Source organism: Puntigrus tetrazona, chromosome 9 (assembly GCF_018831695.1).
Source record: "Puntigrus tetrazona isolate hp1 chromosome 9, ASM1883169v1, whole genome shotgun sequence".
Classification (NCBI taxonomy): Eukaryota; Metazoa; Chordata; class Actinopteri; order Cypriniformes; family Cyprinidae; genus Puntigrus; species Puntigrus tetrazona.
This window is the reverse complement of record NC_056707.1, coordinates 20,631,149-20,654,746: the sequence shown is the minus strand read 5'-3', so window position 1 is coordinate 20,654,746 and position 23,598 is coordinate 20,631,149. Positions and strand designations below refer to the sequence as shown.

At 35.0% G+C, this 23,598-nt stretch overlaps 1 protein-coding gene and 1 long non-coding RNA gene across 7 annotated transcripts in view; one reads left to right on the top strand and one right to left on the bottom strand.

Moving 5' to 3' along the window:
- LOC122351548 (PTB domain-containing engulfment adapter protein 1) overlaps positions 1 to 1,983 on the bottom strand; it is a 40,340-nt gene extending 38,357 nt beyond the window's left edge. For 3 of the 6 annotated variants that reach the window (XM_043248696.1, XM_043248693.1, XM_043248687.1), the window contains exon 1: positions 1,839 to 1,983. The gene's annotated coding sequence lies outside the window, so the exon portion shown is untranslated. The remainder of the gene's footprint in view (positions 1 to 1,838) is intronic. The other 3 variants (XM_043248698.1, XM_043248697.1, XM_043248689.1) reach the window with 2 other exon arrangements.
- A 15,341-nt stretch (positions 1,984 to 17,324) lies between these two features.
- On the top strand, positions 17,325 to 22,054 carry LOC122351564. Its single transcript, XR_006251771.1, has 3 exons — positions 17,325 to 17,599; positions 19,057 to 19,170; positions 21,824 to 22,054. It is a non-coding gene; the product is annotated as an uncharacterized LOC122351564 (long non-coding RNA).
- Positions 22,055 to 23,598: the final 1,544 nt, after the last annotated feature.

The window sequence follows — 23,598 nt, the reverse complement described above, 5'->3', positions numbered from 1 at the left end:
CTTTTTGGGGCTCAATATGAATAAGGAAACTTTAAACGACTGCTGTTGTGATCTGCCGTTGGCAGGGCGAGACGCCCCCCCCCCTAAAATAATGGCAGGGGAGATACTATTGAATACGCTGTTGAAGAACTAAAATCTGTTTTGTACCTTTGTAATACACTGATAACCAACAAAAGCAGGCGGTGATGAGAAAGTCACACGATGAAGCAAAGCACATCACAAGCAGCTTTTAAATATTAACATATAAAAGCTGGACAGTGTCACTCACGCAAAAAAAACACCATAATGATAATTAAAATGATGCAATAAACATTCATTTAACAACATGTACCATACAATCCTTATTTAAACAAGAAGAAACATAGTTATTCAACAACAACAACAAAAATCTGCAATTTTGAAATGTAACAGGGAACTCTATGTTCTTTTTTCACTTCCAAAAAACGGTATACTGCTGTATCTGTCCAGTACAGTTTTCCCACCACATATAGTAAGTAGGGGAGCTTGACATTGACCATTTAACAGGTTTTTACTGTAGCATTTTTACAGTCTTCTCTTCCAGAGAATGGATTTGAAAAAGAAAGTCTCCTTACTGGCAGAATATTTGCTATAGAATAGTGGTGGACGTCTTGAGATTCAGTGATCAGTTTGCCTTTCTCAGAGAGGGACTGTAAATTCAGTAAATCTGACTGGCTCACGCTGGAGGAAAAGGTATTGTCATGCAGATTACAGCCTGGAAATGGCCTCTAGAGGTATCCATGGACAGACCTCGCCAGTCCTTTTCAGGGGCACTACACAGCCAAAAAGGAGTTGTAACTACTAAAAAAAAAGTAGGATGAAACCCTTGCGGAAGCTATAGAAAACGTAACTTAATATGACCACGATATCTCTATGCATGCGCACGATATACAAATAGACAGTCAAAAACAAACAAACAAAAATGACATAAGGAAATAAACAGAAAGATGCAGACAGATAAGTAAACACATGGCAAACAGGTAAACATATGCAGAAAAACAAACTGAAATGCAGATTGGCATAGGTACAGTAGACAGGCAAATGAACAGAACGACAGTACAGTATCTTCAATACCTATCAGACGAGAAACAAACAGCTAGACAGATGAAGGCAAACAGCTCAGACACCTAGATAGACAAATTAGCAGATATACAGACAGACAAATAAAAAGACAGGCAGACTAATAAACACACTTCGGCAAGTACAGTGTATACAGGTGAAGAACTGTCTAATAAAGTGTCTGCTAAATATGTTTATCACACAACACAGAACAATATCCCATTCTAACATTCACCCTAAAATCCGGACAGATTCGTGGCGTCAATACTGTAACTATATAGCATCATTCTGAAAACAAACAGTGGACAGCTGTCAGGCGCATCAATAACCTGCACTTTTCTGCTAATTAAACACCAAACCAAAGCTAAAGGAGCGACAACATCTACGTCCAGCAACAAATACCCGACTAACGTTACTCCATAAAATCCACTTGCAAATTGAAGACCACAGTGAAAGATCCCGCCCGCTGGCGCTCGTGCATCCGCGTTACAGAAGCAACCTGCTCGAGCGCGTTCCATCCTTACGAATTCCGTCCATAACATTCCTCTAGGATACAGCTTTAAACAAACCAGCGTTTACATCATGGCTGAAACTACTTCGTCTGACGAACGGAACGTAAAAGAAAGTTTTACACGCGTTCTCTACAAAGGCTGACTCACTTTCCGGGACTTCAAGTTTCTTTTTTTAAGAGATGCGACGTACAAACACAATCCGCGTTCCCGAAACGCTTACTTTCCAAAGGAAAAGTACGATCCACTCACCGAAAAACACGAATCCTTCGCGCGTCCTGAGCAGAGCAGTGCACGCACACGCTGTCTTCTACACACACTCACTCCCTCATCTTCCCCACACACACACACACACTCTCTCTCGCGCGCGCTCGCTCTCTAACACACACACACACACGCACACACACACACACACACACACACACACACACACACACACACACACACACACACACACACACACACACACAGACAGCTGGAAAGTTTAGTGACGTCACCCACTCAGTTAAATGCCACCGCAGGAGTCTCGCCAACCAGTTGGAGGTTTAAAGGGACAGAAGAGAGGTGATGAGTGCTGCTTGGACGCAAACAAACACGCTATATCGCATTACTGTATTACTTTTTCGATATAGTAGCTTGCTTTATAAATATACGCTCACCGTGCACGTATTTTCAGGCCTTTTGTTCTGTATGAAAAACGTATTTTAAGAGAATAAACTGTAAATAGAAATCCAGTTTATTTACATGCAGTATGTTGATCACATCACCTTATGGTGTCAATCAAACAAACAAACAAATAAATAAATAAAATAAATAAACAATAATAATAAAAACTGCTACTAGGCTACATATCCTAATAGGTTATATGCTTTTTGATAAAGATGAACTACAAAATATTAGCAGAACAACAACATTTTAAAAGGTCATTTTTGAAAATTAAGAAAAAACAAACATTGGTTTAGGCTATAGCATTTATATTGTTTACATTACCTTTGCTCTGATAAAATACATTGGTTTAAATTTAAATATATTATAATAATATAAAACAATATTAAGCAAAATAGTTTGTTCATAGTTTTAAGGCATGCAGTGGTTTACCAAACAGATATAGGTTATTGCAAAACAATGATGATTTCAGAACTAAAAATGTATATATTCTAATTTAAGAGGGGTTTGAAATGAGTATTAAAAACAACTTCAAGTCTCCAAGATATCTAACACATGAGCAGGTCCTTTATGTAATGGTCCTTCCATTTTTTTTTTTTTTTTTTTTGTCAGTCTATTTAATTTATTTTATAAAAAAACACACCATATATATGTGTGTGTGTGTGTGTGTGTATATATATATATATATATATATATATATATATATATATATATATATATATATATATATACACACACATATATGATTGGACTGTGAAAAATAGGCATTGCTTTAACGCAGTGTCTTAATAAATGCAACCCTGGCAAAACCCCAGCACCAAATGATTTATCTGAACATGAAATGAGCCATGACACCACACAATCAATTTCAAAATAGCCAATCAGAACAGTTCTCTGGGTTTACGCGCTCCCTCGCACTCGCAAATCTATTGCGATTGCTAAATAACTCTAAAAAACAGCACATACCTCATATTTAAAGGCTTTAACATACAGACTTTAATGGACTTCCTTGTGTTCTCTGAATGTTCAAAGCATCCTGTTTTGTAAAAAGTAAATAAAAAAATAATAATAAAATAGAATTTTTATTGGTTATGCGAACATTAAAGACAACATTGGGGAATTTTCCATTTTATTGTTTTGCGAAATATATGGGAATGTTATTTTTTTTATGTTGTCTAAACCCTCTTACTGTAGATGAATTTGTCTTTGTGCTAACATTTAAAGAACATTATAACCAGAAAACTGTCAAAAGACATTCTATGAATGATACTGAAAAATGATTGTTCATAACTTCGAATTAACTAATAACAATAATGTTAAACAAAACTATGATCTTTAAACATTAAACATTGAAAGTTCTGAACCACCATGATCAAGAAAAATTACAAAATGTAGCGTAATATGGATTATGTGTGTTTAAACTCTGATCAACATGTGCATATAGAACCTTTTTTGATCAACATGCCTTGCATTTTTAAATTCACCTGTTCATTTGCCTTTCTATGAGTTATCATGTACAAAACATTTCAATGAGGATGCGATGTGTGCAATGATCGGCCTACATTTAGATTACTGCTACAGAAAGACCATCTATGCTATAAAAAGGCCTGTCATCAACCCTCAATGAGAAACCGATGTGTGGCACGCTCAGGTGCGTGATGAGGAATCCAGGGAGAATGAGAATGGCAGCCTTAGCATCACAAAAGGAGTTTCACACAAAGACATCACGCTGATTTTTGGAGCAAAAAGCCAGCCAAGTGGTGCAGGGACAAAGTGTAAGGAGGTTTTAGACATTAGTTTTGGCTAGCTATGACTGAACATAAAATGCTGCAGCTGTAGATTTATTACTATCATTGTAAAATGTACAGGAGAAACATTCTGCTTTAATCACACTGATTACAATATTCAGTGGCCGACCGTAGAAATACGAAGTAAAGAGCAGCGAAATGACTTCCATGCAATTGTTGTCTTTTCAAGTACAATTTGCAACATTGTTCGTGAAAACCTAAAAATGATTGGACTCATGATATTATATAATTTATATATATAATATATAAATTCATGATATAATATAATTTTAAACTCTTTCTGTTCCCAGAGGACAATCAAGATGAATAGCGTATCGGATGAAAATGCAGCATTTCTTAATCATCTTACTCGAATGCTTTATCATTACGGAAATGGTCAAACCATTCTAAGTAATTCAATTCAATTAAAAGTAATTGGCCCTGACCAACAATGAGGTTGTTTAAAAATTTACTTTAAAAAGTGCACTTTAATAATGACTACATTTGGATTTTAAAAAGATGTGCCTTATGTCACTCAATTATTTACATGGCAATAAATAATACAAATGTTGATGTGGCAATAAACAAAAATATATTGAATTTGAGGACTTTGGTAGACATTGACATTTTTATAGGGCATCTAAAATATTTATCAAAACCACCAACTTGGTATTGTGCTGCCATGCTGTTGCACTGCAGTAATGGCACACAAAATGTTTATTTTCTATTCTGTGCATGTCTGTATTTCCTTATTTAGTATATCTCCATAATATAGGAGGTATTTCATAAAAGTAATGAATCTGAATGAATTGTGTTCATCTTCTCTCACAAGAGTGCTGATGTACAGAGATCACGTCTAAGAATCTGAATCGGACAAGAGACTGTGGTTCCATCACGCTTTACACAACAAGCCTTTTAAAGATAATTGACTGTCTGTATTGAAAAAGCTCATACATAGCCTAGTTATCAGATAGCTGTAAGCCATGGAATCCTTTCCTCCAGAGCAGAGACTCATAGGCCATTAGATAATCCCAGAAATAAAGGCTTTATTGAGGAAAAAAAAGGGCTCATGTGAATATGAAGATTTTAATGTAAAGAATGTGTTGGCTAAGAGGCCATTTACACAGAATGCTTTTGCTTTGAAGACCCAGCAGTGAAATGAGGAAAAAAAGGATTTGAGACATGTTTTATATATGCTGAATGTTTTTTTTTTTACCTGAGCACCATGAACTGGCACTAAGAATGGTGTTTCGGTAAAACTTAAATTGATCACTAAAACAACTTTTATTTGTCTATTGGATACTATTTCTCGGGATTTGTATAGGTATCTCATAACACACTATATTACTTCCACTTATAATGATCTGGTCATAGCATTTGAAATGACGGTGCTTTTTATAAGGCTCATTGAACACTATATGATTTACATTTATATCACTGCAACTCAAAGCCACAGTATATCCAGTAAAGCAAAAGACTCATATATTTAGATAAGATCTAGATACTTGATTGTACTAGATCAAAATACTAAGAGAACGGAAGGCCAGTGCTTCTAACTGCACATTATTATGCAATGAAAGAATAATAATTTTCGCTCTTGCTATATCTTTTCATGCACTCACTGAGGTCTGATAAACACTAATTCAAAAGGACAGGTATTCATGGCAATGCAAGCTAAAAATGCACATCAAACAACCCCTATTTAATTAAGTGTATCTCTTTTGATGTATTGAGGGGGAGTGTTGTTTGATCAGTCATTAAACATATAACTTTGTGTAATTCTGAATATAGGCAGCAGATCATCCACACAAAGCAACTAAATTAGTTTTTGTGCAATTGAAAGGTTTTATGGATCCACTGATAGCAATAAAGAACTTTTATTTTTAGAATGCAACTGATATTCTACATTTTGATTTGGAATATAATAATGCAATATCTGCTTATATTTTGTTATTTACAAATTGCTATTCATTCATATTTCAAAAAATGTAAGTAAAGCAAAAGAAACAAAAGATTACGGTTCTATTTAGAACAGTTTTCATCCCATATTTACTAATGTTTTAAATCAACATCACAGAGATTATAATTTTCTTTCTGTTTAATTGGAAACAGATGAAAGATAACTTATTTATAGTGGAACAAGTTTCTTAAAAAGCGGTGTTTGACTCTTTTTTCTCGGCTTAATTGTGTTTACAGGGTGCAATCTAACATGTTTATGCTTCATTTTTTTTTCCTCACATAATTTACCTTTATTTTACACCCAGAGGCAGACTTCACTGATAGAAAATATGATTATTTTCTTGTTTTATGAAGCCCCTTCCCATAATGAACAAACAAATAAATAACAATTTGTAAATATAAAAAGATAAGCAAATATTGCATTATGCTGCAAATCTAATTTTAGAAATGTACTTCAGCCTAATTATTTAGCCAATGATTAACTGAAATGAGCATAAACTGTCATGAGACATGTTAACAATGTACTGCATCATCTCTGTGCGCTCATTAAACCTCTTTTTTCTGAGGACTAATAAAATTTTACACTCGCAAAAATCTGTAAATGAAGAATAATTAAACTTCCAAGTATTATTTCTTTATCAGCTCCAACATAATTAATGGAGCCACTTCATATGCTTAGATAGAGAATAGGAGATTTCAAACTTATCGCTTTAAACATATTGTATATCTGTTTATGCACAGAGATACGGTGAGGACCAAGACCCCATCTGAACTATGTGCTGTTTGCTTTAATCTTCTCTCTCTCAAGGAACAAACTTTGCATGTTAGCTGAAGTTGAGACACCCAGACAACAAGCTGCAAAACAGCACTGGCGGGCAGAGCAGAAAATCCCATTAAAAGGGTCCACTGATAAGGCGATCACAGTTTGCTCGAAGTGGCTCAGAATTTCACACCTCACTATTACTTCTACCAACAGCAAACCATAGCAAGACCACTGTGGCACGGGCAAATGTGAGGCTAGTTAGGTGGAAGGAATGGTGCTGTCATGTTCCTAATGATCAACATAAGGAGTCTGAGATGTGGGAGTCCACACGGGTCTGTAATTTGTTGGACTGCTGCCTGCGTTTGAACTTTTGCAGGTGGGGTTCTTTTCCTTATTAAGACTGAAGTAAAAAAAACACCCTTTTAAAAGAGGCAATGTTGCACTAAGGATGCTAGTATAAGCAAAATATCCCTACAGCTGTAATAAAAGTTAAAAGGGGTTCAGAACATACAGTGTAATATAATTCAGCTTTGTGATATAATGTCTGACCCAAAACAACCCCGGTTATAAATGAACACGCTGGGACTTTGAGTAAAGATATCTTACTCATTCTGCAGCGGGAAGCAGTAAAAGAGCTCAAGATAGGTGCAGCAGAACTGAAATACGAAAATCAAAACAACTGGGTCAGGTATTTTACGGGAAGAAATACAGGAAACTGCTTTAATGAACAGCCAAGATATAACACTAATGAGTAAATATTTCTTATTATTGTACTTACTGAAAAAAGGATTGTGGCATTCGGTGGATAAAGCATTTAACTGACCTCCATGGCATGTTGCAAAGGCCCTGACATTAAATTGTGACTTGCATTTGGATGCTGTCCACATATTTCAAAAATCAAATGTAAATGCAAAGTGTTTAACCTTTAAGTGTAAAAAGGCTGTATCTAAAAACTGTTTCTTGCGCCCTTAAAGGTTCTTAATAAATGGTTCCATAAAATCTCTCCACTGCAGAAAAAAAAGAATTATAATAGTGTGAAACTTGAAAAAATGGTTCTATTAGAACCGTTCGCTGACAGATTCTTTGGGGAACCCAAAACAGATTCTTCTATGGCTTTCCTGTAAAAAACATTTTTGGAACCTGTATTTGAGTGTGGAATGCTCTTCTACATCATCTTGCCAAGACTGCTATAGAAGCATGGTTGTTGTTACACTGTTAAGCTTGCAGCAACAATCAAAGCAGTGAAGTGTCCATCAGTTCATTCCAAGTGTCCAGTTAAAAGAGGCAGCCTTTTTTATTCCAAACAATTAGTATAGCAGCCTTTTTTATTCCAAAAATGATAAAAATGATAATACATCCAGGCATTTATGTATTTATTTAGTCAGTAGTATGCACGAAAACAGGATAATTAGCCCGGGATAATGTCTAATATCGACATCACGAACACAGCACTGTTATGGTTAAATCAGCTCACTCTCACAAGTGTCAATGTACAGTGAAAAATAGCATAATGTAAACCTTATGAAGGCTGTTTTATTTTGTCCCATTCACAAAACTGTCAGTAATATCCCAGCTGGCCTATATGTGAGTCAGAAGCATGTTTTTCACAGTCCTTCAAAGAGCTCTGCTGACTATTTTCTTACATATAACATGAAAGCAAGGGTCGTTCATCTATATCCTGGTTATCACAATGGGCTTCATGGCTCCTTTTTACAGAACATTATTTCCGTCAGATATATATTCCTTCTTAAAAAACATAGCTGTGTGATGTTTGAAGCCCACTGAGAGTAGGCTATATCTGCGGGGGCTTTGGTGAACTGCCAAGCAGAAGTCGTTGTGATAGCTTTCATGATATCATTTCAGCAATCTAATTTTCCAAGGCTCACTTAGGGGACCAACAGGGTCGATTTTCTGTTGATGACTACAGATAAGTTTCATCACCTTTGTGTTTCTCTGAGCACGCTATAGGATCCAGCACCGAAATGTGCCAGAATGCGATCTTCTCAGGAAAAACATTTAGCAGGTCATGTGCACGTGGCATGTTTTCTCAGGGACTGACACAGAAAACACACAAAGGCAACCCGCTCTCTTTTCATATAGAACATGGCAGCTATAGAGGTCAAAGTGTCCCTCGGGCTAGAGGTTTGTTTATACTGGAAATAGCCAATTACATGCCTGTTTTAAAACACTAGTGCTATAATCTCTCCAGCTTTAACTGGCTAATGGAAGAACAATGAAAGCCACTCGACTCGGGAAGGATTGTTGTGAACGAGCTCCCTGTCCATCCAAACTAATCATATAATTCTTGCAAATAAATGTCACATAAACAAACTGGTGCATAGGAATGAAAGAGTTGTGTAAAATTACCCTCTGTTATCAAAGTACACACCTCCATGCAAAATGTATATATACAATATATATATATATATATACTTCATCATCATAAACTTCATCATAAGACAGCATTGCCTATAAAGCCCATTGATCACAGTATGAATTTTTGTAATTAAAACTTTGGTCATGCTTTATATTGGGCGGCTTTAACTACTATGTAGTTATAGGTATTTTTTAAAAATATAAGTACAATGTTAAAACCAGTTTGTACACAATTAGTGCATTGTACCAAATGATTACTTTAAATGTAAGTACATAGTTAAGGCCACCTAATATAAAGAGAGACTAAAACTTTCTTTATAAATCATCTAAAATTAAAAAATGGTTTAAGAAACAGCAACACAACAACAACAAGCAGAATATTAAGTTTGACCTTCTAAAGACACCGATCTACATATTATCAAGATAAAGCTCCTCCTTTCACTGAACATTTGTTGGTTTAAGATTTGTAATTAAGATAGTGTTTAAGTTCTTTTTAAGGAGTTTCAGGCCCTATTCATGGAGAGCATAGAGCACAGCCCTATACCGTCTGCCAAAGAAAACTTATCATTTTAATCAAAATTGCTATAGAAGTAAGACTGATCGTTTTATGTCTTCTGAAGTGTCAAAAGATGGAGAGAGTGATGACAGTCCCTGTCGCAAGAATTTCAATTTTGAGAAATTATCAAGCTCAATATCATATCGCGCATAATACTGAAAGTAAATTATCTTGTGCAAACTACCCTGATGATATTAGGGGGTGTTCAAACAGCAGAAAATATGTCTCTAGCCTCTTTTAAGTAGATTAGTCATATGTATATGTGCTTGTGCACACATTTCCCTGATCCTGTGAGTGTGTTCATCATCAGCTACACACCCTCAAAATGACTGCTACCGTGATACCTTCCTATGAGACACGGTTTTGAACTCTCCAGAGACATTTATTAAAATAGAACCTGTCCTTGACTTCACTATAAAGATGAAGTCTGTGTCATACCCCTCAGAGATATGGATGTTTTAAAGATGCTGTGAAAAAAAGAAATAAGAAAACCACACAGAGAGTGTCTGATGCCTGTGCGGTGAAATTGCCCACAATCGCTAACACCTAACAATGTTCATCTCTGTCATGTTTTTGCATGGCTGTCTTACATTTAAAACGACTTAAATTGTACCCCTTATTCTGTGATGTGACGTCACCTGACCTATGACCTGCCAAATCTCAGTTTGTTCAACTTTCAGTAGTTTGGAAAAGGAGCTAATAAATTACTGGAAAGACGAAAGCCATGCAAGGAAGCTTTAGCTGTATACTTCATACTGTTACCCAAGGGTTAATATGCAACCTTCAAGTAAATAAACTGCATTATGCTTTTAAATCTGTGTATTATCAAGCCAGCAGGATTCTGCATTTATTTTTGTGTTTTCAGAGATAAAATTTTAATGAATTGCAAACAGACAGTCACCATGCCTTAATGAATGTCCTACAGAAGCAGACAACTTGTTACGACATGTTTCTAATAAAGCCATGAGATCATTTCATTGGACTCCGTGCTATTTTCTTTAATGAAAACAGTGGAATGAAACCTTGATGTTTTTTTATAGTTTTTTCGTAAAGACCTAAATTTGAAATTAGAGCCCACAGTATATTATACAAAAAGTAAACCCAAAAGTAAAAAAGAGCAATTGTATGCAGAAAATTCTAACAAGCCTTGCTGTCATAAATGCCCAGTGGTTGATTGCATTTTATTTTGCATTTATTTCATGCTGTCTATAAGGAAAAGGATACCTATGACTCCTACGCTTTTTGTTATAAAATAAATGATTGCTGAATCTGACAGAATACCTTTCTTTTGTATCCCCTGCAGCCCAACTGTCCATTTTGTCTCATTTTGCTACAGGTCAATGAAGACATCCTGCAGAGTGAATTGTGAAAAGTCCATACTCAGAGGCAGAAGCTTCAACCGCTTATAAAAAAGAAAACCTTTTTTCATTAAAAGTGACTTGTATCTAACTTAAAATATAATGACAGACAGTGTCTTTACTCCAAATTGGAAAATAATGAAAGGACATGTTGCAGTGGCATTTGTATTGACAGAAGATGATATATATCCATCAGGTCTTGGCTCTCTCTAGAGGGCAATTCAAAGGCAATTTGTCCACATGGGTATTGCTGAAAACATTAGTGGTATTTTCACATCAGCATTTAGATAGACTAAACAATCTGGTGTTCTTTAATAACGTCCTGACAATTTTTAATTGCTTAATGCTGTAGTAACTGATACTAGCCATTTTGCTCAACCTCTCAGTGGGAATGCTAACAGCTTTCTCCAAGTATATTACCACTTCTTGGTTTACAGAGTCTTTAGATGTGCGTGATATCTCAGGGCATACATTTTAATGACATTTGTCAGGTAGTAGGATTATAGAACCTTTAATTCCCATAAATTGCTTATTGGATTCTCTCTTGTGTTTTGCCTTTTACAGTCTTTTTATCAAGGTCTTGTGTACTGTTTATCTGCCACGCTTGAACCCAGCGAAAGATTTAAGACTTCCATTTACCATGTCAAATGAGCCTCTTTGCAATCAATTATGAATTTGGCACAAAAGTTCTTACCCTAGCAAAACCCATTGACCAAAACATTTAGGCTGGCTTCAAACTGCCAGCAAGCTGTGGAGTCTGCCAGAATTCATAATGGCTCCTTTCAGTCACTGAGCACAGATGAGAGCAGAGGATCGTTTTATTTGTTTTTAGAAAGTATATTTAGGATGTTTGAGATTCTTTGATTTCAGGAGGGTACGGCAAGAGTTTTCATTGGCGCACTGGCCTAGTACATTATACTTATACTAGGCTCTTTGTCACTTGATAAATTCATTTATCATGCAGCGAGTATAAGGTTTTCGTTTGATTTAAAAATCTTTAGTGATTAATGACTCTAAGCTGTTGAAATAATAGTTATTTACTTGAAAAGACACATGCCAGGAAGAAGAACAACCATGCAATTATAATCTGCAATTTAGTAATAGGTGGCAGTCCTCAGTACGAAAGGTCAACTGAAACACGGCACGACCAATAAAATTAAATTTGCACTCAGTAATTATTTCCTCATTAAAAAAGTTTTACAAAAACTTTTGCTTTTGAAAAAGTGTATTTAAAACCATGACCAAGACTGCATTATTATTAGAAGCAAGATAAAAGCTGATTTATTTTAAAAGATGGGATCACATCAAAGGGGAAGGCATGTTGAGATCACATGATCAGAATCAGCGTTTCATTGGGTCTTAATTTGCCCTTCCATACATTAAAGCCTAAAGGACTTAAATAGCAGTAGAAAATTCACTTTCATGCAGTGTGTAAAACAGCTGGTGAATGAAAACATCCTGCAAAGTTTAAAATTTGAAAGAGTCAAATATTGTTTTCTTAAACGAAACCGTTTCATGCCGAGGAATTATTGACCTTGCGTGCATGTCAACCTATTTATGGGAACTCCCAAAACAAAAATATTAACCTTTCATTGTGGTTTGGCTTAGTGTTACTGGCATGTAATTATGCATCATTTATTGTTATTATATTAGTACAGGGAATATGTGTAAAAGGACACTTTAATACAAAAGTGTCACAAAATTATCAGTAACTTGGTACACAAAACAACAGAAATCCTTGCAAAGAGTCCACCATAACTGAAAAAATGTGGACTGGTCTGATAGCATAGCACAGTTCATATTTCATGCATTGCACTGAGAACGAGTTCATATATATTCCAAGTAGTTCACGTTCAACATGCATTCATCACGCACTTAACTTTGAGTGCTTTAGTTCCCACACTGTGGGTCGTATTTTTAATACTGTGGTACACCAATGAAAGGAGGAAATCTATCAGCAGTAAAAGGTTACAGCAACAAAACTGTTGGACTGGCTATGTGTATAATAGGTCCATATGGCCACAAGGCAAAGTCTGGAGCATTATATTATATGCTGCATCAGCTGGGGAACATCCAAACGTTAATGAGCATTTAATCAATAACTTGTTTGAGAAAGTCATTGTAATGCCATTAACCTTTCACTTTTTAAATGCTATGCCACCCTTGAGATAAAATGAATGAGAATGTGCCAATAGGTCATCTTGATGCATATTTTAGTATTTTTATACAACTTTATGAGAATATGGGAATATCAAGGGTTGTGCATAAATCATGGATGTTAAAGCTCAGTTGTGTGCTGACTTTAAGATATCGAGCATCCAGTACACAGCAAAAAGCTAAACAAGATCATTTAAGTACGAAACCTGAAGAACACAGATGTAAAATGAATGTGAGCAGCTTATCTGAGGCCTCTGATATAGAGTCCGCAAAGACAGAGAGGTCTGTCTAATACTTGTCGAATTACTAACTTTATCTCCAGTTTTATAAATTGGGTGTCTGTCAACAAAATGATAGGAAAGATGAGAACGGTGACATTAATAAGTTGACTGGTAAACAAAATTCTTAACCTTGACAGAATGTCACGGATGATGGAGAGATTCAGCCACAATGCATCAGGTTCAAGTTAAAAGCCATTTTTCAACAAAAATTTAATTCAGTCTTCATTCATTATCCAGATCCACCTCTCCACAGTTTGATGCAGAAGCAGTAGCATTAGCTACGCTAATAACTCATTGCCTTCAATGCAGTTCCCCAAAGCTCACATTCGTTTATATATATATATATATATATATATATATATATATATATATATATATATGTAGGCATCCCTGTTATAGCCAAAGCTTTTGACAAACTTCATCGCAGAAATGACATTTGTCTAAGTGTTTGATGGGAGTGATATTCTCATAAAGGTGAGCCTCGTACGTGCTGAGACTAAAAATGAGAGAAAGGCCAAGGACAGATTTTGATAAGGAACCCCTTAAAAGGAAAGAGCACCTATCAACACCATAAAGCCAAAAGGAAGATCTTAATACCTCAAGTCCAACTTCAAATAAATAGATAGATTTAGCACCAAGACAAGGATTAATCCCCCTTTTGGAAGTACTTATAGATAAAAGACCTTTCTGGGTTTCAGTTCAACAGTTTGCCATAATTGGGTCAAAAAAGGAAAAAAGTTACAAGCTGTCAAATTTAGTTTGTGCATCAGTTGATTCTACCAACAATAGCATATCAAATCACTATTGAACAGGCAAAAATCTATCATACCACTATTTAGTTTATTTATTTATACAATGTAACACCAATATTATATGCAAATTTACTGCCTAAAAAAAAAAGGAAAAAAAAGTGTTTCAAGCACCCGATGAACCTATGCTTGTGTGATCTGAAGCTAAAAACCACCAGTGGCATTGTAAAAGTTTCTCCTTTTATTGTGCAGTAGCTTCTCATGATTTTCATAACTGAAAAAAATATCTATTTCTCTCCCTATAATTGATTAGTGAGCACTGGGGGTCATTCAATCAAATATATATTTTAAATTCACGTCTATAACATTAGTGAGAGTGACAGTGCTTCAACAAGCCAACTGCGAAATAGTCACGTGGCATCTAGAGCATCCATTTATTCTGAACCAACTTAATCACATTTTACCTGATCCTTTTACATGCTTTTATTCTAGAGAGTTACTCAGCGGCACCCTGTGCTGTTTATTATGAGACTGCAAAAGCACAGAGTGAGAATCTCATTACAGGGCCTGTCAGTTTCCTCAGGTGTATTGAATAATGAGGATTCTCTAGTCTGACAGCTCGCAATGTCTTTGCGCGGATTAATAAACTGAATTAGAAAATGATTTGTGAAGAAAAAAAATTGAGTTAAATCCTCTAATTGAGTTATAGGACACCGCATCACTCATCATAGAAGTCCACAACCCAGAAACAGCTAAGTAATAAGATACTGAACTTGCTCTCTGGTGATTATGGCTGTGGCTGAGTGCTGCCTGAAGCCCAATAGTAGAGTAAAAAAGGAAATCTGGGTTTCACTTTGATGGTCCCTTTAACACATTATACACATAATGCTCATCTCATAACACTCACTATAGTGTTAGTAGTAGACTGGTAGGGTTAGGGTTAGAATAAGTTGACACGTTCTTGTAAAGGTACCTATCGTCAGTGTAATGTCTGTTGGGATCATCACGATAAAGGGTTTGGAGATATTAATCAGTCCGCTAATACTCTACTGAAAGTTAGCTGACTTCTTTAAAGTTACTTATTGCGCAATTATATCAATATTAGGCAACATTCAATATTGTTTATCCATTGTAAGACCAAACATTTCAAAACATACAACGCCTTAAGGACAATGTGTTGTTTTCATATCAATCGACTGTCTACAGGCCAGCTCCCCTCTTTCCTTGCAACTGTCCAGAGTTTGACAGTTGTGGGTTTTTCTTTTTTTGGGGATATTAAAGGCTTGAACTGAATGTTCCAGAACATTGGATTGTTTAACCTACGGAATCTCTGGCTTTTCTCCAACAACTGAAATAGGAGTTTGCAGAGTCATAGTAACGGTAAATTTGTCCAATGGAAATCTTCTTTGCAAAACTTTTTTTTTTTTCCACAAGGATGATTTTGTTCTGGCCTGCTGGAACTGTTCCCCAGCACTGAGTTTTCAGTCAGGAGTCTGTGACCTTTTCTGGACTTTCCCCTAAAGTCCCAGCACATTTTGTATAGTTGCAGAATGAGATGTCTGGTTTATGGGAAAAATGCTCATCTGTATGATAAAGAGTTCCAGTAAAAAATGCGGTAATGTGCTTTTTGTTTTTATCACCATGTTCCTTTAGAGGCTTCATAAAAGACAAATGGCCATTATTAATATAAATGCTTTTTATAATAATAATTATTATTATGACACTTAGGAACCATACACATGCAAATATGCCATTAAATTAATGAAGTTTTATAATTAATGTGGTAACAGTTTGAAGTGTCATATTTTTATAGGTTTGGGAAAAATTACTTTAATCTAAATGAATGGGAGGAATAAACAATTTTAATGCTCCAAATTAATTTAGGCAACACAATATACTGCATCTCATGAAGATTAATTTTTAAATTTGCTAAAGATTACATTTAACAATATACATTTAATTATTATTATTATTATTATTAATTGGAATAATGAACATTTTGAAAAATTTAATTTCTGTCAACATTTACTTTACTGTACATTTAGCTATTGAACACAGAAGAAAATTAATTTTTTAAATGTTGGCAACCAAACAGTTGACAGTACATTTGACAGTATTCATATTCAGTAATTCATATAATTTATATTACATATTTCATTTACAAATGTAACATATTTTCCTTAAATGTAGACAAGAGACCATAAGTCTATAAGAAAAGCAGCAATGTCTAAAAACCTTTTGAGCTTTATCATCAATGAATAATTTGATCCAGTTCACAAAGCTGTCCTGAATGATTCATTTGTGAATCAATAATCTAATCTGATTCTTGAGTTTAACTCATTGACTTTGAACCCAGCAGTTAACAGCCCTCTAGTGGTGAAGATAATGAGTGAATATTAACTTAGAGTTCACGCAAAGCTTTTTTATGACTACTTTTATAATTCACAATATAGCGCACAAGAGAGTTTCTGCTCCATGAAAGAAAAAAAAAAAGCCATGCAGGTTCAAAACAACATGGGGGTGATTAAATAATGACAGAATGTTCATTTTGGGTGATCTGATCTGTTAAATTCAATTAAAGTACCCCTTTACTCTTACTCTGTATGAAGCAAACTTTATCAGACTTGCTAAACTAGTATTCCAGATATGCGCTGGGCCTGGCAGGCACGCCTTTGTCTTTGCTTCCTTTTCCTCAAAGCAAAAGTTGAGCTCTGAGAGTTTTCTGTGATTATTCCAAGCAAATGTAGAAAAACACTTTTGGCGCTGTCTCCAGTAAGACATCTAAATGAGAGTCGACAGCTCTGTCTTGTGGGTTCCAGCCTCAGCATCGCTATGTTGTTCCTCCCTCCTGCCTCTTCAAAACCAACCCTGAATCAGTTATTTGCTTCATTAGACATCTTATGGGAGTCTCACTTCAATGGGTATCTGAATTTAAGGAGGGAAATACCGAGATTATCCAGTCCTCTGTGGAATGCGGTTTTTGAGCGGTGCTCATCTGGGTGGGCGCTGTTGAGGTGGCAGCCTGCTAAACAGAGGGAATTTAATGAAAAAACATTATTCAGACATATTGCATCCAGGCAGAACCGTTTAGATATTAACATACTCGGATATTGTGATGAGCACAAAGTGGCGGAGTGACGAATAGGGCCTCAGAGTAATAAAACATTCACTACATCGCTGCCAAACGGCCACGGTGAGCCACTTCCTCATGGAGACACGATTAACAAAAGGAAAACCTCTCAGAAAGAAGCATTGGAATACTTGCTAAAGACGAATCGCACTGCCTGGATTTCTGCTGGAGTTGTAGCGTCACTTTATCATTTAGGTCAAACGAAACTAGGCCACCCAGTGAGACTGTAAGGTATGCAAACCTGTCAGTAAATGAAATGATTATCACTACATTTTGCTTCGTGCATGATTTTGCACGTACAATAACTTCATATTTAAATAGAGAAATCAAGATTTCACATTTAACGTGTCTGTATTGTCTCTATATTCAACGCACACTGTAAAAATGTGCTTGTTTGTTTAAAAAGATCACCTTCAGTGCCACGGCTAGAGTTAATATTTGTTTTAAAGTAAGAAGAAACGGTATATAAAGGCGTTATTTATTATATTTGGCTCAAGTTAGTGTGTTTATTTGCCCCATGAGGTCCAAACTCCAGCTGTTCTTTGCGACCATATGCTGAAATTGTTGTTTGGTTTTCACAATGATTCATTCGCTTTCTTAAAGGTAATTATAAGAACCGTACTTAATGTTCATCTATGCATAAGAATAAGCGCATTAGGCATAATAAAGTTAGAATTGCACAATCATTAATGGCCTGAAACGTCACTTTCCAGTCAAAACAGCAGTCTCAACTCGGTATTTACGAACAAATTAACGTGTAGTATCTGGAAATTACAAAAATCTGAAGTAATGGTGATTTAATTTCTAGCTTTACTATTAATATAAAAGAAAGAAGATTGAACAAGCCTCTAGCTCAAAATGTTAAATATTTTTTGCTGGTTAATTTGTAGTACAGACATAAATGATACCTCAATTTCCATAGCTTGCTTTGAGATGTGCAAATATTATCAGCAGAATATTTTAACTAAAAAAGTGCTAATACAAATGGGTCCACCTGTTCTTTAAATTAGTTTCTGTTTTCTAATAGCGGTAAATGAATACAGAACCACACATTTCCTTACTTTTGCTCTAGTAGTTAATTTCACAAACAGCAAACAGTCTTTGCTCAGTGGAAGGAATTAAGGTTAAAGTCACAGGCTAAAGGCTTCTGGAAAGTTTCCATATTTTCAAATGTGACTAGGACTATTTTATAAAAAAATATGGGAAGCAATGCAGGAAGCCGACTTCTATCTTCATGTATCAAAAGTATGCATATACAAATATGCAAACAAATATGAATGCATAAAATACATTTAAATGCTATACTGCATAACAAACACAATTTCTACCCAGAAACAATTTTAATTTAGAAATTACTAGTAAATTTCACAAGCAATGTCAGGTAATACATTTAATTCTATATGAAATTTTTGATAACGGCAAAAAAGAGTTAAGAATTTAATTCAAGTTCTGGTTAGGTTCTGCCCATGATAAGTCTCTCCTCCAATATATCTTCAAGCAATCATCTCAGATTCATCAGTGATTATGAATTTTTATGCAAGAATCACTACTACGTCGGCAAGCCTTTGTTCTCAACTTCCTGTATAGAATAATTGGCAATGAATTAAACCCTAAAGCCTTTTTACATAACATGAACACAAGACCCAAATACATATTAATCAGTTAACTCTCTCAAATTTTGCTTTAAGGAAATCACAGAAAAGTGGATCCAAGGGCCAAAAAGAAAAGCGATCCTTTGTTTTAGACAAACCGTTGCTCAAGGTGACCTGAAGCAGTTTGTTTTCCATAAGATGGATAAGTGGGTAAGTTGATCTGACACTTTATCCTTTATCTATCCTCTATCTCAGTGTACCGAGCTGTTGTTTGGTCTGATTGCATGGCATCCTGAAACCGTTAGCTGCACTATTTTGCATTAAAAAAGACAACACTTCAGAGATAGTGAGTTCTCACACTTTTTTTCACCGGCTGTCTTTTATCAGTGGATTTAAGGGAGAAAATTCTGTCATCGAGTATCTCTTTTCTGTTAGTAGCAATATTTTGAAGAATGTTGGTAACCAAATAGGTGACGGTAGTCATTGACTTCTGTTTTTTCCATCCTGTGGAAGTCAGTGGCTACCATCAACTGTTTGGTTAGTTTTTTCGAGGCCACGACATACTAAGTCGCGACAACATAATAATATGATGTGGCCACAAAATATTCCGAATATAGTTAGAGCATCATATTATGTCGAGGCCACAAGATCGTTTTGAAGCGGTAAAGATATCCTTATTTCATGGCCTTGAGATGCTATGTTGAAGGAACAACATCCATTTCTCATGTCCATGAGCATATTTTGGACACAAGTTTATTTCGTAAAAAAACCTGCGTGACCATAGCAACCCAGGATTATCAGAGACGGATTTTTATTAACATTAAACATTTAATTTGCATATTTTTTTTATTATTATTATATTCACTTGTTAGGTCTATAATTTTAGATTTATTTCATATAAATATAATATATGTTTCCACTTTTAAGTAGAGTATAGCCTACCTAATTAACTTTCTAATTGAATCAAAGACGTCCCCTCCTGGTTAACAGCATTCTTCTAAATAACTTTTTTAATGCCCTTCAGAAGAAGGAAACTCTGCAGGAAATGGTGTTTATCTTCCCAAAGGGGTGCAAGGTCAACTATAAGACAAAATCAAGAGGGTTTTCACAGTAAAGATTGTAAATTATCAGTGCTGTCAAATAATTATTTCTGATTAATCACGTTCAAGATTTATAAATGCACACACATGCACGCATAAATTTAACCCTCATGTAGGTCTACTGTAACCAAGTCCGGGTATTGACTCTAATTAGATTCAATGTAATTTCACAAAAATTGGATGGCAAAAATAATATATCAAAATATAACCAAGAAATTGTATTATTTTGGGTCTGTGGAGTTGCCTTAGAACACAGAATGTAACAAAAAATCTTTTTACACATCAACGTGTTGAGACTTTGCACGCATGTTCATCACCTAAATGAGAAAAAAAAAAATCACAAAAAATACAAAAGTTAACTGATATTTCTGTACACTCCAAAATTAAAACAGTTAAAACTGACCTGGAACAGTATATAAAAGGTTAAGACAAATATGCAATATTTATATATTAAATATATTTATGATATCAATTAAATAGGTATAAATGAATACATTTAAATACATGTAAATATTTTTAAATATGTATGCTGTATGTCTATGTATTGATATATACATAATAAATATACACAGTACACATATATTATGTAAACAAAACCTTTTATGACAGCTCTAAAATTACTATTCTGTAATCATTTACTTTTATTTTCAAGGAGTTCTTGTTTCTTCTTTCTTTCATTTCGTTTCACACTTCTGACTTTCATTGTATAGAAAACTGACTTTCTTTCCATGGTGAGTAAATGATCACAGAAATATTTACTTTTTTATTTTTGGGTGAACTACTCCTTTATATCAGCATGAAAGGTCAAACATACATTTTGGTATTTTCTAAGATTAAGCTGGAAAATAAATTACCATACAAATGTTTGCATCTGTCTCAAAATAATGTTAATCGACAGTGAGTCAGCAAGTTATTTAACCTTCCTACCAGTCGCTTTACAGTTTTCACCAAACTAAAAACGTGGTCTCAGTGCTCTGATTTTTTTGTAAATGTCAATGTACTGTATAATGAGATGTAACCTACGTTGCCCACAGGTATACTGTGGCATTAAATGATTGCACAAATAATATAACGACCTTCAGACACTGAGAGGTGATACTTTCATTCAATATCAAATAGCCACCCTGTTTTACAAGCATATAAAACAACAAATGCGATTAATCACAATATTCCACTAAATTAATATTATCATTTACATGTGTGCTAAATTAGCAAATTTTCTATATCTTGACACAGACGTAATGATATAAGGTTAAGGAATTTCAGCGTGGTTTACCACTTGCCTAATAATAAGAATAACTTTTTCAAGTGTATCATCTCCTCTTTGACTGTATTTCTAAGTAAAAAGATTTTTTTTTTATTATGAGTGGAAGGTATGTTGCAACAATGAAGGGCTTTTAAGGATTTGGGAGGTTATCTTGACCTAGCTTTTATAAGAAGATTATGACGTGAAAGGAAGTAGTGAACATGGATGTAAAGGTGGAAACCTAAATGTGAGTCATTTGAAGACTCATTTTAATGGGGCAATTTTAGACTTATAATAACAATAATAACTACTAAGCTACTTTTTCTAACAGGCTGACTTAAGGAAAAGAATTTCAAACTGTATGTCTACAAGATTCACTTGACTTGGCACATATCTTGGAGTAAACTGTTCAAGTTATTGTAGCTGCAGACTAATTGTATGTGGCCTTGCAGGCTGATATTCAAGGTAATCATCACCATAAATGCATGATAGACTGTGATTCTCCATCTGTTTCCAGGCAACATCATCCAGCACAGCACAGGGGAATGAGAGCTCGTCTGCCCCAATCATATTTTCTACCCTGTCTTCACGGTAAACACCAATCTGTGGGACCCATCTAGGACGAACTAGGATGCATTCACGAAGACATTATCCAGACTAAACACACTGCCCAGAATGTTTCAAGCCTCTCAGAAGAATAACTGTATATCAATAACAGAGATTATGGTATAGTAGAGGTATATGATTTTCATATAATTTATATTTATATGTATATCTATGTCTCTATCTATCTATCTATCTATCTGTCTGTTCTGCAATACCTGAGAGAGGTTCTGAGACTGTAAAGCATAAATCAATCTCGCGTCTGTAAATTTGTCATCTTTGCATTGATATGTCATGTGAGCAGTACACAATTTCATGAGGCATAAGGGTCTGAACTGAGGTAGCACATTATGAAATGGAATGTTTTGATACACATTTTAGTTGGTCATTAAAAAAAATGAATCCTTTGTGGTATCCTGGGAAACAAGGCCAAGGGAAATTTAAACCCTATAAACCCTAAAAAATGGATATGTAGAATTAAAGGGTTATTAATACTTAATCTGAACAATAGAATTAACCTTTGTATCCAAATATAGCATAGTTGAAAAACTAAAAGCACATACAAAATATTTGTGTGTGTGTGTGTGTGTGTGTGTGTTCTTCTCAGGATATTAGAGAACAACACAACTTAACATGTTAGTTAACGTTAGATAGATAGATAGATAGATAGATAGATAGATAGATAGATAGATAGATAGATAGATAGATAGATAGATAGATAGATAATAGACACATTTTGCATGTTTATTTTGTAAACCTTACACTTAAAAATTGTATTTACAGTTAAGGAAAAAGCCTGAAGAAGAATGAAATTGGTATTAAGGTCACCAATAAAAGCATGCTCAGATCAGACAAATTATAAAAACTCCAGTTCACTTGAATAAAACACTAAATAAAAACACTGAGGGCTGAAGCAACAAATAAACACGCTGACCTGAAAAAGCTGTTTATTTATCTGATCTGACCATTGTGTCCTTGACTAAAAAAAGTTCTGGACATGTCTGGAGTTAGTGAACCCAGACTTGCTGAGACAGGCGCACAAAAACAGACCTGGCAACCATAACAAAGTAGACTCCTTACTGCTCAGATAATGAAAAACACATAACAGAATTACATCTGTGCAATTCTTTGCCTTAAATGCATACTAATCACATCCCACTAATCACAACCACACAGTGTTTTTTTTTTTTTAAAACTATCCCTTTAAAGCTTTTCGTATCTTTAATCTTCACCTACTGCTGAATAAATACTCTGGCCCATAAAAATCCATTTAGAGAGCTCTAGGAGATTGCCGCTGGATATTACTGCAACATTTGCACCTACTTTTTTTGGTTGTGCCCCTGTGGATTTAAGTGTTCAATTTAAGTTTCATTAATACTTCATCCAAAGGTGAATCATCATTTCCCAAAAGACAGATACAGGCCATCTATTCAAAAGGGCAAGCAAAAGCAGTGAGTCACTAAAGAAATCCTGTTCCAGTAAGTGTCATGGCCGCTATCAGGATTTTAACATGACAAATCAGGAAATAAATATCCTTTTTTCGCAAACCATAGAAACTTCTGACTTCTGAATCAGCAGGCCTACTCTTTTTGGGTTAACTGATTGATAACCTAAAAATTTTACAATATAGGTCTGAATGATTCAATGGCAAATGTTAGCAAATCAGCCTTAACTTAATTTTAAACATTC